The 15,253-nt window shown below is 38.9% G+C and overlaps 1 protein-coding gene across 3 annotated transcripts in view; it reads right to left on the bottom strand.

Moving 5' to 3' along the window:
- Cab39l (calcium binding protein 39 like) overlaps positions 1 to 15,253 on the bottom strand; it is a 103,925-nt gene that overhangs the window by 66,816 nt on the left and 21,856 nt on the right. Inside the window, exons 1-2 of one of the 3 annotated variants that reach the window (XM_051195594.1) lie at positions 14,987 to 15,065; positions 14,750 to 14,820 (exon numbers count right to left, since the gene is read on the bottom strand). The gene's annotated coding sequence lies outside the window, so the exon portion shown is untranslated. Of the gene's footprint in view, positions 1 to 2,339; positions 2,361 to 14,749; positions 14,821 to 14,986; positions 15,066 to 15,253 lie in introns of those variants that run through there. The other 2 variants (XM_051195592.1, XM_051195595.1) reach the window with 2 other exon arrangements.

Below are 15,253 nucleotides of genomic sequence, written 5' to 3' on the forward strand. Positions count from 1 at the left end.
AATGAAATATAGCCAAGTATCACATAAAATTTGATATTCTGATGGTGATACCATTAACCTGTTCCTCTATCCCATGTGTGTCCTATAAATAAGAAGCTAGATATAAAAAGTGTAGTAAAATTAAATGGTTTTGCCAAGATAATTTCATTAGTCCACCAACGATAATAACGTTTCAAGGTGTTTTGATTATCATAGCTAGTATCTTCAGGGAAAAAGGTCAGGGGGAGTGGTAATCATAATCAGAGAACATATATCCCCAACAGAGGATGATACACACAAAAACGTCAACAGTAACAAAGATGAGAAACCCTGGACTAAAAGCTGACTCAGCTCATGCCTAAACAGTGTCATTGAGTTAATTATCTTTCTGCATTCCTATCTCCTGTACTTTCCCCAAGCACAGTTGTGCTCTCTCTTCATGGTTTATGGTTCTGATAGACCCTTAGTCATCAATATCACAAAAGCCTCTTAATAACTGTGTCAATCTTTGAAACAGGACCCTAGTCTTAACCATGGAACAACCTGGCTACTAAATATACATGAGTGGTATGAGACTGAGAACCCTAAAAGGTAAGAAAAGGGTACAAAGAGAGGCTTCTATTATGTGGTCCCAGGGACTAAAGAAAGAATAACTTAAAAGTCCTCTATCAGCTTCCTGTCAGGTATTAAGTGGAACACTGGATAAGATCATATGCACCATGGTTTAACTGCAAAGTGTATACAGCTGGACATACTCACATACTACCATTCCAGTCCAATCCAGCTGCCAAGCATCTACTTCTATCCTTTCCTTCATCTATACTTTCAAGAATGATCCTGCCTAACACCAGGTAAGTTTTCCAGATGAGATTAACAGTGTTATCATCCTCAGTGTTGGGTGTTGAATATAAATTTACCACCCTCCTTACACATAAAATGACAGGAAGGAGGAGGTGTGGCCTTGCTGGAGGAAGTCTGTCACCGAGGGTGAGATCTGAGGTTTCAGAAGCCTATGCCAAGGTTAGCATCTCTCTTGCTGCTGCCTGTGGATCCAATGTAGAATTCTTCAGCACCATGTCTGCCTGCATGCTGCCATCCTCCACTCCATGAGGATAATGGACTAAACCTCTGAAACTGTAAGCCAGCCTCAATAAAAAAATAGTTTCCTTGCCAGGTTGTGGTGGTATACACCTTTAATCCCAGCACTTGGGAGGCAGAGGTAGGCAGATCTCTGTGAGTTCAAGGCAAGCCTGATCTACAAGAGCTGTTTTCTAAATTCCTAAGACAAGCTCTCTCTACATACCCCAGGCTGGCTTGAACTCATAGAGTTCCGTCTCCTGAGGGTGGGGATTACATGTGTGTACCATAATGTCTGCCATGTCTGTGTGTGTGTGTGTAAACAAAACATATGAAAACATATAATAAAATTCACATATGGCATTTAACAGTTACAATTCCAAACAATATCACATTAAGTGAAACACATGATATGGCTTTTCATTAACTTCTCAATTTCAGAAGTAACACACCAGCATTATAACCAACAGAATGGGCTCGGTGCTATAACCACAGACTACAGTAACAATATTCATTACCCCTTTTTGTTCTGTTGTTAGGGTAAGACTAGAAAATACATTTTAATAAAAGAGTATGAGGGCAGGTCAACAGTATAAAATACCCTTTAATAAAATAACAAAGAGGCTAAAGAGATGACTCAATGGTTAAGAGCATCCCTTGCTTTTCAAAGAACACAACTTTGGGTATCATCATGGCTTGCAATCACTTGCAACTCAAGTTCTGAGGAGTCCAACTTTCTCTTTTGGCCTTGACCTCAATGGACACCTGTATTTGGTACATGTGCACACCCATGCTTATACATAATTAAAAACAAATCTTAAAAATAAATAGAAATAAAAGAGTAAGTCCCACCCTGCAGAGAGCATACCTTTTCTTCTTATAAGGTACACAATCCTCTAATTAAGTTCTTACAAATGTTCAATTTTTTAAAATCCACTGACCTACAATATTCTTCTTATGGACAATCATATTAATACTGTAATAAGTCTGGTGCTCTAAAGCAAGACCAAAAATAGGATCTAACAAAAATACAGGGGCAAAAATTCCACATAAAACAAAACAACAGGAGAAAGAGGAGGCTGAATAAAAGGACAGAAAACCTTGAGTTAAAGTTCAGCTGAAAATGTCAAGGGAAACCAGTCTCAGAGTGTCTTCCAAGGAAGTTAAGAACTTGTGAGTAATGGGAATACTTTAGATAACATTTTGTTTTCCACTTGAACAAAGCCACAAATAAACACAGTACTTGAATAAAACTTATTCAAAGAGTTCACTGAACAGCAAACCTTCTGTGAAATGAGAACAATCATAGTGGACTTCACTGTCACTGGGCTCAAAGTAGGCTCTCACTCCAGGAATGGTGGCTGAGCACTGCTGAGCTGGATTCCCAACCCTTCACCAACATCACAAAGCACACTTAGCATAGCCCTGGTGACCTAATGTTAGAAGGATAGTGTTGGATAGTGTTTGGCTTGTTAACATCACAAAGCACATTTAACATGGCTCTGGTGACCTAGGGTGTTACAAGGGTAGTGTTTGGCTTATTTGCTTTGAGAGAGACTCTCCTTCTGTAGGCCAGGCTGGACTGAACTCATTTCCAGTCCTCTTGCTTTGATTTACCAAGTGCTAGGATCGCCTTCAGGAACAACTACACACACTTCTTTTCATAACTATTAATGACAAGAAATATCTTTTCTAACTGCAATCAGAACATCCTGTTCCACAACTCAAATACAAAATAAGGTTTTTCTTAGTTACTTGATTAAAAAAAAAAATGTCTTTTGCATTTAAATTCTATGGTCGTGAAGATCTACACTCTATTTGATACCCCTCTCTACTGTTTGCAAATGTCCTGCTCTCTTTTCTATTGCACTGCAATTACTCACAAGTAACAGTGCTCTCTGTCCCGTAGACCGTTTTCTTAGACATACACACATACATGCTTGTTTGAATTCATAATAAGACAAGTCTTGAAAATCAAACACACTGCTTTGAAACATTCTTTTTAAAGAGCAGCATGGTGTTCATTGTCAAATCTCAGCTATTTCTTTAAACTGAGACATTTAAGTTTGTTTTCCTAATTTATAATATGCTCACTTATAACCAAAGCATAAATTAGGATTTATGTTCAAGTTATGTTCAAGATGATCATCTAAGAGAAACAAACATTTTCTACAGCTAATGTGGGTTCCTGAAAGCTGACAGTCATATAAGAATAAAACAAAACAGCAACAACAACAACAACAAACCCCCAAAAAAAACCAAAAATCCAAACTACCCACTGTTTTCAATATAATCTTATCAAGAATTCTGAAAATTTACACATAGAACTGATTCTCAAATTAGCTACACGTAAAGCTTTCTGAAATGCACAGCATACCCAGTGTGATTTGAGAACTGACTCTCACTAATTCCCTACTATTGTTCCACCACACTGAACTCTTTTCCGGTGTCTTTGTAAGCCTACTATGGCACAGTGTTCTCTGTGACAAAGGACGGTTTAGAGAAGCTTATATCACTCTGGGGAGAAGGGCAAAGTCAGGAAATGAGTGGCAGGGCAATGTCCTACTGCATGTTAGCGCCCAGTACAAAAAGAGGAAAACCTGAAATAAATTAGTTTTGTTTCTTGATGTTGTTGTTGTTCCTTCCTTCTTCCTTCCCTCCCTCCCTTTCCCCCTTTCTTAGTGTCATGAATTAAATCTAGAGCTTCACTAATGCTAAGTAACTGCTCTATCACTGAGTTCTATCTCCAGCCCTTCAAATTCAAACTATGTGCACACACATACCATGCAATTTCATATGTGCATGTACATGTAGCCATATGTATATTACATACACACATAATTTTACACAGATGAAATACTAACAGGAAATATAACAAATTTTTAAAGGTAGTTTTCTTTGAGTGTTAAGATTATGGATTACTTTTTTCTTCATGTTTTTCTACACTAACCAAATTCTCTATCTTAGCATTCATAAGTAGAAAAAAAATACATTTTCAAAAAGCAGGAGCTACGCTTCCCTATAAATAGCCTCTTTAAAAAAATGTGGACTCTGCTGGGGCATAGTGATTCATGGTTGTAAATCCAGCACTTGGCACAGTGAGAGAGGAAGAACTATGCCAAGTTCAAAGCCAGTCTGAGCTCTATAGGTAGACTTGTTTCAAAGAAATAGGGGGGGGGGGGAAAGGTGGGCTCTTACAAACTAAGCCCTTTGCACTATTGTTTAGTAACTATTCTTATCAACATGATAACATATTTTACATAAAAGCAACGTAAGGAGGGAAGGATGCATTTTGGTTCATGGTTTGAGGAGATCCACTGTTTCGAGGCAGGGAAGGCTAGTGACAGGACTGTGACAATGGGTCACATGTCTGCAGTCATATGTCAAAGAAAAATGAATGCCAGCACTCAGCTGGCTTTCTCATTTCCTTCCTCAGTCCTGGACACTAAGTCATGGGGTGGTCTCCCTGCTCTGTTCAACTTCTCTGGCAATGTCCTGTTGGAGCTAAAAGCTGATGTCAATGACCCTAGGATATAAGCTGTTTGAGGGCCGGCTCTGTCTGTTTTGTTTATTGCTCCATTCTCAACATCTAGAACAGTGCTTGACACACAGTAAGCACAAGCCAATATTTGTTTAAAATGCTCACTTTGAAAAACAAAATGTTATATTTGTGTGTGTGTGTGTGTGTGTGTGTGTGTGTGCATGCCATGACAGGCAGGTAAAGATGAGGGACAGCTGGCCAGAGCTCTCTCCTACCATGTGGGTTTTAGGGACTGAACTCAGGTTGTCAGGCTTGGTGACTTCTCCTGAAAGACTTGGAGTGCCTAGGTTCATACTAAAGTCTCAATTTTAGCACTCACTTGCCTCATAATAAAAGAGAATGTACACTAAATCTTATCTTCCAGGAAAGTCATGATTTTATGCCATTGTCTTGCTACTCGTAGATAAGCAGATGTACCTAACCTGGGACACAGGTAAAACCGAACCTGTTATTCCTTCTACAGGATTCAGAACAAACAGAGAGCAGCCTGGTTCCAGGTGAGAAGAACTGATCCCCTCCTTGAGCAAACCTCTTCCACCCTGCAACATGACCCACAATAAAAAAGTACACCTCACTCAAACCCCAACAGCAAACTAGCATGCATGTAATTAAAGTACAAGTCCCACAGAACACTTCATGAGTTACAGCTACCCATTGTTGATGTGATTCAATTTCTTATTATTAAGAAAAGAATTATGATCTACCATGTTAAATCTACAAGGTTGGGCAACCAAGGACCCTTTAGCTTGGTCATAAGGGCAATATCAAACTTATAGAAAACATACTGATTCAGATTCGGAAGATCCTAAGCATGGTCACCATGACCTTTTTCTGGACAGAGAGCACTCAGTGTTAGACAAAACCAAGAAAATTTGAAGGGGCTGTATATTGGTCAGGGTTCTCTAGAGTAGCAGAACTTATAGAATGAATCTCTAGATGTTTCCCTTTTTTTTTTTTACACAACCTGATTTATATGTTGTATACTTATGTATTATAACAAATTATTTATAAAACATATACAACATATGTATATTTTATATATGGGATTTATTAGAATGACTTACATGTTGTGGTATGGCTAATCCATCAATGGCTGGCTATCGATGGAATGTTAAAAAATCCAGAAGTTGCTCAGTCTACAAGGCTGGATATCTCAGCTGGTCGGCAGCAAACACTGGAATCCCAAAGAAGTAGGCTCTAATACCAAGGAAGGAAGGATCTGCTAGCAAGGAGAGAGCAAGCAGGCAAAGAGCAAAAGCTTCCTTCCTCTATGTCCTTATATTGGCTTCCAGCAGAAGGTGTGACCCAGATTAAAGGTGTGTTTTCCTGACTCAAGATCCTACTCAAGATCCGGATCAAAGGCGTGTGTCCTCCCACCTTAAGGGTCAGAACTAGTAAGTGGATCCACCTACTTCAAATGAAGCCAAAAACCAAACCAAAACAAAAAAATCCGTCAAAGGCATGCCCTCCATATCTGGATTCTAGTTAATTCCAGGGGTAGTCAAGTTGACAACCACGCTTAGGCATCACAGGCTGTAATAACCAACCACTCCCAGCAGGTGAATTCAGCATATAAAGTTTATAATGATTGTGAAGGAAAGAGACAGACAGATAAATTGCCATCCTTGTTCAGAATATCCAAGATCAGGAATTTAGGGCCACAGGATTTATTAAAAAAGAAAGCCCAGTATATAATATGTAAAGAAAATAAGACACTGTAGAAACAGCTGTCCTAAACTCTTAAAACAAAAGGGTTGTCCAAGTGTGGTGCTGGGCAGAGCACCAGATGACAGAAGCATGGTGCCTTCACCAAGGACTGAGGAGGCTGAGGCTCTCCTGACTCTGAAGGCTCAGGTCATTATCACCCCACAGGGTACACAAGTGCAGCTGACACAGGAGGGGAATAAACTCCTGCCTTGCTGGTCAGCACTCAGACCCTAAGCACCTGATCTTGGATGTTCTGAGCAAAGACGGAAGGCTGTCTCTTTAGTTTTTTTGGGTGTTTTTTTTTGGGGGGGGGGTTGTTGTTGTTGATGTTGCTGGTTTGTTTTTTTTTTTTTTTTTTCAAGATAGGGTTTTTCTGTGCAGCTTTGTTGTCCTGGGACTCACCCTGTCTGTAGACCAGACTGGCCTCAAACTCAGAGATCTGCTTGCCTCTGTGTCTGGAGTACTGGGACTAAAGATGTGGGTCACCACTACCTAGCTGTGAGCTCTTAATTTTGACAACAAATACTAGTGTGCTTTGAAAACTCTCAAAAAGGACACTAGGTGTAGTTGATGCATCTTTAATCCTGGTACTTGGGAGGCAAAAGAAGGCAGATTTTTGTGTGTTCAAGCCTAGCCTGGTCTACATTTAGAGTTCCAGGCCAGCCAGCTACATAATAAAAGGCTATTTCATTTAAAAAAAAAAAAAAAAAAAAAAAAAAAGTAGGGCTGGAGAGATGGCATAGCCATTAAAGGCTAGGCTCACAACCAAAAATATAAAACAAAAACAAACAAACAAAAAAACCTCTCTAGAATGCATTACTGTCTGCTCTAAGTTTGGAACTAGTAGACTTGAAGAAGCCATTTAAACTATCAGTAGCAAGGACACAGATTCTTCAATTTGCACTGATTTTTCAAAAACGATTAGATCTCCCCAACAGAGTGCACCCCCTGCCACTGGGCAGTAGAAGGTGATGGTGATTTTTAAAGGAATCAAATATTTATACTTCCAGAGTTAATCAATACCTATTATGAGTCACATTGTTTTACTCTGATTAGAACAAAAGGGTGGATACTGGCTAATCACTGAGAAGCTAAGTAAATAATGATATACTGCTCTATCCTTCTAATGTGCCTCCTAAAAAACAAGGCCAGCATTAAAACCCATAAGAAAATGCCTACTTATTTATTTGGTTTTTCTAGACAGGGTTTCTCTCTAGCTTTGGAGCCTGTGCTGGAACTTGCTCAATAGACCAAGCTGACTGACTGAACTCACAGAGATGAACCTGCCTCTGCCTCTTTAATGTTGGGATTAAAGGCATGTGCCAACACTACCCAAAGGAAAATGGCAACTTATTTACAAAGGAAAACACTACAGACCTCTGAAGAGAAACGTAAAAAGATGGAAAAGCACAGAATACTGTATTCCAAGCCTGAAATAATGTCAATGAACATTGTTTATCTAGGAAAGTTATATTAAAAGTCAAGTGAGAGAAACATTTTAAGTCAAACACAAATTAAAGCAACCCTGAACACAAAGGGGAAAGAAAGACTCACTCAGGAAAGCCCAGCAGGAAACTTTAGAGCGAAACAGATGAACAATGGTAACACCAACAGAAAATGGGTACACCAACAAACTTACCACCAACTTTATGTCAAATGAGGGAAACCAAAATCACTCCCCCAGATCAAGAAAGAAATACAGATGTCCACTCTGTTCACCCATATTCTATAGTAGACCAGTAAGGCAAGAGAGAATAATGACACAAACAGACAATAAAGAAGACAAATTTATTTACAGAATATCTGATTTTATGCAAAAAGATACTAACCCACTAGAATATCCTTAGATCTGATAAACTTTATGCAACGTAGCAGGATACAATATGAACATAGAAAGCCCAGTAACTCTTTGTGCACCAAGAATGAACTTGCCAAGAACGAAATCGAGGTGAAAGAAAACCCATTCATTTAGTCTCAAAAAAACTTTTTTTTTAAAAAAAAAAAAAAAAAAATGAAATAACTAGGAATAACTCTAACCAAGGAGGTGAGAGAACTTTCAATGAAAACTTAAAAGACACTGAATAAAGAAAACAAATAGCACTAGAAGATGGGAACACCTCCCATGAGCATGGTTCAGAAAATCAATCACAGAAATGGATATATTACTCAAATCTACTGGGTCAATGTAATTCCCATAAAAATTCTGTATCATTCTTCACAGAACTGGAGAAAACAATCCTCAAATTCATAAAGAAGAACAAGACCCCAGCCAGCCATAACAATTCTAGGCAGCAACAACAATGCTGGAGGTATCACACAATCTGACAAATTGTGTTACAGGGCCTTAAGAATAAGAGCAGCAGGGTACTAACCCAGAACCTGATATACAAACTAATGGACAGAACAGAGGACCCAGAAATAAATAACTATATAACCTCCTTAATTTTAAACAAGGTAACAAAAACATACATTGGAAAAAAGTTTCTTCTAAAACCGATGCTAGAAAAACTGATATCCACATGCAAAAGAATGAGTAGATCCTTGTTTTCTCTCTCTTTATAAACTTCAACACCATGAAACTGCTACAGGAAAATATATGGAAAGCACATCAAAATATAACTCTGGGGGGCTGGAAAGATGGCACAGCAATTTTAAGATCACTGGCTGCTCTTGCAGAGACCCAGGTTCAGTACCCATATGGCAGCTCACAACTGTCCATAACTTTAGTTCCAGGGAATCTAATGTCCTCTTCTAGCATCTGCAGGCACCACATATATACTTGGTGATAGACACATAGGTAATGACTTTCTAAAAAGGACTCCAGTGGGTCAGGAAACAAGAGCAAGAATTGACACAAGGGACTGAGATGTATAGAAGTAAAAATATCATAAAAAACCCATAATTTTCTATATTTACTAAATGAAACAATAGGAAAAAAGTAAGAAAATTCCAGAAATGGCTAAAATGAAATAGAAGTCAGTTACCTCATCTTAGCAGAAAGAAACCGTGATTCTTGAAGAAAAATACAAACTCAGATATTTGAAAACATCAAATTTTCTGTACAATCAATAAAGCAAAAATGACAGGATGAAATATAAGACTATGCCCCATTCCCCTAAATATCCCCTATGAAAATATACACATGTGTAAAAGCTACAAATACATGTTTATATACATATAAAGATGAATATAAAAATTCAATTATGTTATGTCAAAGAGAATAGTTTCTAAGTAGAAATACAACAAGTGAACCAAGACACAGAAAACTGTGTTGTAGGCACATTAGCTAAATGACTTGGTAAATTCCCAGGGCAGGCAAATTTACAACAGTAGTTCCCCATTATATAAGGAGAGAATAATTTCCAAGACACATAGTGTATATTTGAGTGCTTAGATAGGAGTGAACACTATTGTTTGGTTGGAACCTCCAGCTAGTTCTCTCCTGCAGGATCTGAGAAGCCCCGCCCACTCTAAACCCCACCCTCTCAGAGAATTTCCAACAAAGGCCCCCAAAAGCCCAGTTCAGCATTCTTGACAGCTACTCCCCTGAAGTTTCCAGCAACCCAAGTCCCCACCCAAAATGTTATAATTGGCCACAAACCCAGCTTGTGTCGGACTTGTTATCAGCCCTCACCAACAGGGTATATAAGCTCTCTGCTTTAGTTTGGGTACATGACTTCTGTCTCTTCTCCTACCTGATCTCTGGTAAAGAAGAACTCATCTGGGAGTTACTTTGCTCAAATAAACCTGTTCTTTTGCTTTTTCAGTTTGGCTTGATCACAGAAAACATATTATCTATCTATTTTGGTTTTCTCCTATATGTACTTATCTGTGGTAAAGTTTAATTTATAGACTAAGAGATTAACCATACTTGACAAAATGGGTAACTACAACATTAGATTTTAATGCTACTGGGAGCATCTCCTCTCCTGTACCTTCAGGCCATTAAACAAAGGAAAGTTTATTTGAATGCAGTGACTGTGATGAAGTGGGGACACCCTGAACAAAGGATGACTCCTGCCCCAGACAGGACACAGAGTGACTGGATGAGGTTTCATCACACTACACAATTTAAACTGTTGAATGATTTAAATCAGGATTTCCTACATTTGAACCACAGTTGACCATGGGTAAATGAAAGTGCAGAAAGCAAAACTACAGGGAAAGAGAACACCAAATAGATGAGAACATCCTTGAGCTACAGATTCATGGAGAGTAATGTGACAATAACTCAAATAATAGTGAACATATTCAACCCTTATTTACATAAAATACAGTTCAGAAAATATTACACTGAATTAAACATAAGAGGGGAAAGTATCTATAGATTTTCAAAGCAATGTTATTTTTTAAAATGTAGTCCTTTTATTTTTATTATTTTATGTGTATGGATGTTTTGCCTGCATGTTATTTCTGTGTACTTCATGTGCTCCTAGTTCCCAAGGAGGCCAGAAGACTTCAAACGGAGTTGTGATTTACCAGGTGGGTGCTGAGAATCAAATCCATGTCCTCTCGTAAAGCAGCCAGCACTCTTAACTGCAGAGCCATCTCTCCAACCCCAGCAATGCTATCTTTAATTGAGAAAATTTTGAAAAATTCAAAAGCCTTTGTGGTGGTTTGAACAAAAATAGGGAGTGGCACTATTTGGAGGTGTGGCTTTGTTGGAGTAGGTATAGCCTTGTTGGAGAAAGTGTGTCACTGTGGAGGTGGGCCTCACATATGTTCAAACCATGCTCAGTGGTTCAGACCACTTAATATAGCCTGCAAGTCAAGACACAGAAATCTCCATCTTTTTCTAGTACCATGTCTGCCTCCACACCACCATGTTGTACCATGATAACAGACTAACTATTGAAAATGTAAGCCACTCAAATTAAATGTTTTATCTTAATAAGAGTTGCTGTGGTCATGGTGTCCCTTTACAGCAATAGGCTGTCTTAGCCTAAGAACCAGGAAATTATAAAGCAATAAATTAGTTATAGCTATAAGGAGAAAAATGTGGACTGATGGGAGATGTCATTCTGTAAATATGTTTCTCTTATTGGTTAATGAATAAAGCACTGTTGGCCAATAGGAAAGCAAGATAGGCGGGACTAGGAGACAAGGAGGAGAAAAGAAGAAGGGAGGAGTTTCAAGATGTAGGATCTACAGAGTAGAACTCTAGCCCCCACTCTCAGGTAAGATAAGACCACAAGGAAATACTTAGATTGATAGAAATGGGTTAATATTTAAGACAGAACTAGCCAATAAGAAACACTAGGAACAGGCTAACAGCTTTATATCTATCTAATACAGCATCTCTGTGTGTTGTTTGGGGCTGGCACGGCTCTGGGACCAGGACGGCAGAAAAACTGATCCTAACAGTGGATCACATCAGCATACAATGTACAAAATTATTTTTACATCATTTTTGTGTTCATTTAGAACAAACCTCTGTGAAAACCAGAAGAACTCTTCAATGGGCCCACAGAACCCACATAAAAACAGGGTGCCCACAAAAATGCTAGGTGAGTTTCATACCTGTTAACTTCAGCCTCACAAGGGAGTCAGGGTCCATGCAGCAAGCTGGCTAGTTAGACTACCTATACTGGTAAGCTCTGAGTTGGACTGAGACTACGTCTCAGCAAAAATGGTGGAAGATCAACTACGGAAGATTCTTGAAATCAACCTCAAACCTCTATTCACTTGCTGTGTGCACATGTATACCCCAGATACAAGTGGACTTGTATGATGTATACATGTACATTATGCACGTGTGAAAAGTGTGAAGAGAGGGATTTAAAGGAATTTAAGTAATGCATGTAACTGCCAAGTGTGGGAGGCAGAGTGTTCCTAGTTGGCTGAACAGCTTATAATTAGGGGGGCATTTACTTCCACCTTTGTTTCATAGTATGGTAGCAACAGAACAGTGTATTAGTTCTTTATTGTTACATGACAAACTATCCCAAACTTATTGGTTTTAAACAAGAAATATGAGCTGTCTCACTCAAAAGCTAACAAAACACACACACACACACACACACACACACACACACACACACACAAAGGAAAATAAATACAAGCAGGCAATAGCTGGAATCCCTGCTAAGACTCCGTTCTGCCTCTACCAGAAATCGTTCCCCATAGATAAGGCCACCATCTTCCAGGCTCATGCTGAGCTGCCTCCTGCCTCTCCTTTGCATTTTGTACTCTGTGCACCATTAAAGTTCAAGGCGGCATGGCTCTTCAAAACTCAGTTTTCTTAAAATTTCACAGGTCTCTTAGGAGTCTCCCTTTTTTTTTTTTTTTTTTTTTTTGATTTCTTAGGGGGTCTCCCCCCATTTTTTTTTTTTTTTTTTTTTTTTTTTTTTTTAACATTAATCTTGAAATTCTGTGGAAAAAAACTGACACGAGGGTCATTTCCTAAGATTCATACAAGTCTTAGTATTTACTAGATGAATTCACCAGTAACACTATCAGCCTGTAAGGCAGTAGGGCTCCAAGGAAAGGATCTGAAAACACATCTGACTGAAAACAAAGGGGTTTACAAGCAGACTCTCAGCTTCTTCTCAGAACTTGTTTTCCTGACAGTACTTGAACTGGAAGCAGCTTCTCCCTACCACAGATGGAACCCAGAAACTTAGGCATGCTGGGAAAGCACTCTACTCCTAAGCTACATTTCCAAACTATGTAAACAGCCACTTGTTACATTTTGTATCATTCACTGACTGATAGTGTTGATGTTTACTGATCCTTCTGTTTGTTTTTGAGCTGATTCTAATAATGTAGTTCTGGTTGTCCTAGTACTCACTGTATAGGCCAGGCTAGACTTGAACGTGCAGCAATCTTTTTGCCTGTAGCTTCTGAGTGCTGGGCATAGGCATTCACCAACATATCAGTCCTTTCTTTACATACTTCCCTCACCTTCTACTGTAAGATGCAAGAATAAACTAGGCAACATCATCAACTCTCTGGGTGGTAATTTGCTTACCTGTATCACCCAGTTCATTACCCATCTTTTCTGGTTTGCACATAACTATGGTGACAGTCCTATAATGATCTTCTTTCCCCAGTTTTTAATTAGATTCCCCTGATTATCCTTTGAGTCCTAATTGGCGACCTCATCAAAGGACATGAGTCTACAGTTTCCATAAAACCGGAACTCAAGTGGAGCTGCAAAACCCACTAATCAGTCATCCACTACTGACCTCAAAGCTACATCTACTTGAAAAACTGTTTGTTCTGAGGCAAGAGAGATGGCTCAGTGGTTAAGAACACTGACTACTCTTCTAGAGGACACATTTCAATTTATAGCACCCATATGGAAGCTCACACTCTCTGCAACTTCAGGCCGTGGGCCTCTTTTGGCTTCTGCAGGCATTGCATGCATATGGTGCACAGACACACATGTTAGCAAAACACCTATATACATAAAATAAAATGAACTCTTTGTTCTGACAGCATCTGCCTTGCTCTGCTTAAGCTTATACAATGGAATACATAGCGTATTCCTATCACAGCTCTGAAGGCTGGAAAGTGTGCAATCAAGGACACAGAAGATTTCACTGAGTGGTAAGGTCTACTTCCTATTCACAGAAGTCAATCTGAGCCTCCTTCTATTTTCACAGTAGAAAGTTAAGCAAGTTCCTGCAGAATTCACTGAAGGATCCTAACTATTCACGCAGGCTCAAGCCTTAAGATTTATTCCATCTCACTGAGATTTGGGTTTCAACACAGAAATTAAGGGGTGCATGCTGATCTATTGTACCACTCAAATTCAGTTACCAATAGTAGTGTCATTCTAATGCAGAACAGTTGTCCCTATTTATAAAATGAAAGCACAGAAGTTAAGATTTATTATCACATGGTTTCTAAATACCCTAAATACCAAGATGGAATATTGGTGTGGTTATTCTGACTAAGGTGCCAGTCTAGGGGTCTTTCTCAAATCATATGGCACTAGAAGACTCCAGTTCCCTGCTACAGAATTCTGGTTATATTTGGATATGACATATCCCCCAAACAGGCTTAGATTCCTGGATGGGGATCCTGTGGGCTCTGACCTAAGCAATGGATTAATTCCTTGAGGGTTTTATAACGTGATGGTATTACCGAGAAGTGTTCGAAAGTCGGAAGTGAAGTCTAGTTGTAAGAAGTAGTCACTGGGGGAATGTACCCTGGAAAGATGCCCGTGACCTTTCCTTTCCTGTTTTTGTTTCCTGGCCACCAGGGACCAGAATCTCTGAAAGTCTGAGGCAAATATTCCAATCATTCCTCCTTTTGTTTTCTCAGGTTTCTGTCACAATAAAAACCCCAACCAAAAAGATCTCTCCAAAGGGGCGCTTACAACATGCTACATGCTAACTCATGTTTAGCCACCCTCAAACAGTATATTTATTTATTCTTGATAAACTGTTAATTGTCAAAAGAAATGATAATCCCGATCTTGGACTGTTATTATCTTACCTCAGAAAGCTTGTGTCTTCTGGAAATCTGTCCAATGCGCTTGCAGCTTTCAGTCACTGGTCAGCACAGTTCTGATAACCAGAAAACACTCAGAATTAATTCTGGAAACCATATAGAAAAGATTTTATAGCAAATCTAACACTGTTTCCCATACTTTTCAGTTATAGAGAATTACAAATTACATTCTCTGGCATAATCAGATACAGACAAGTCAGAACAACAACAAAAAATCCTTACTTAACTACTCCAATAGGTAGCTATATTTAAAAAGTGCCTTATCATCAAGTAATCCAGTGGGAATATGAAGGCCGGCTTGGGGAGAGGAACGCTGGGACCTCCATAATCCCCACCAGCACCTGAACAATACAAGGAGATAAAAATTTTCAGCCAATCCCTTGTCTTCCACAAAAGGGTGTGTAAAACCTTTGATAATGTAAGAATTTTTTTTCTCTTATCAAAGTCTGGTATACCTTAGCTCTATTATTTCACAACAAAGAAAGGAAG

The sequence above is a fragment of the Phodopus roborovskii genome, unplaced genomic scaffold (genome assembly GCF_943737965.1).
Source record: "Phodopus roborovskii unplaced genomic scaffold, PHOROB, whole genome shotgun sequence".
Classification (NCBI taxonomy): Eukaryota; Metazoa; Chordata; class Mammalia; order Rodentia; family Cricetidae; genus Phodopus; species Phodopus roborovskii.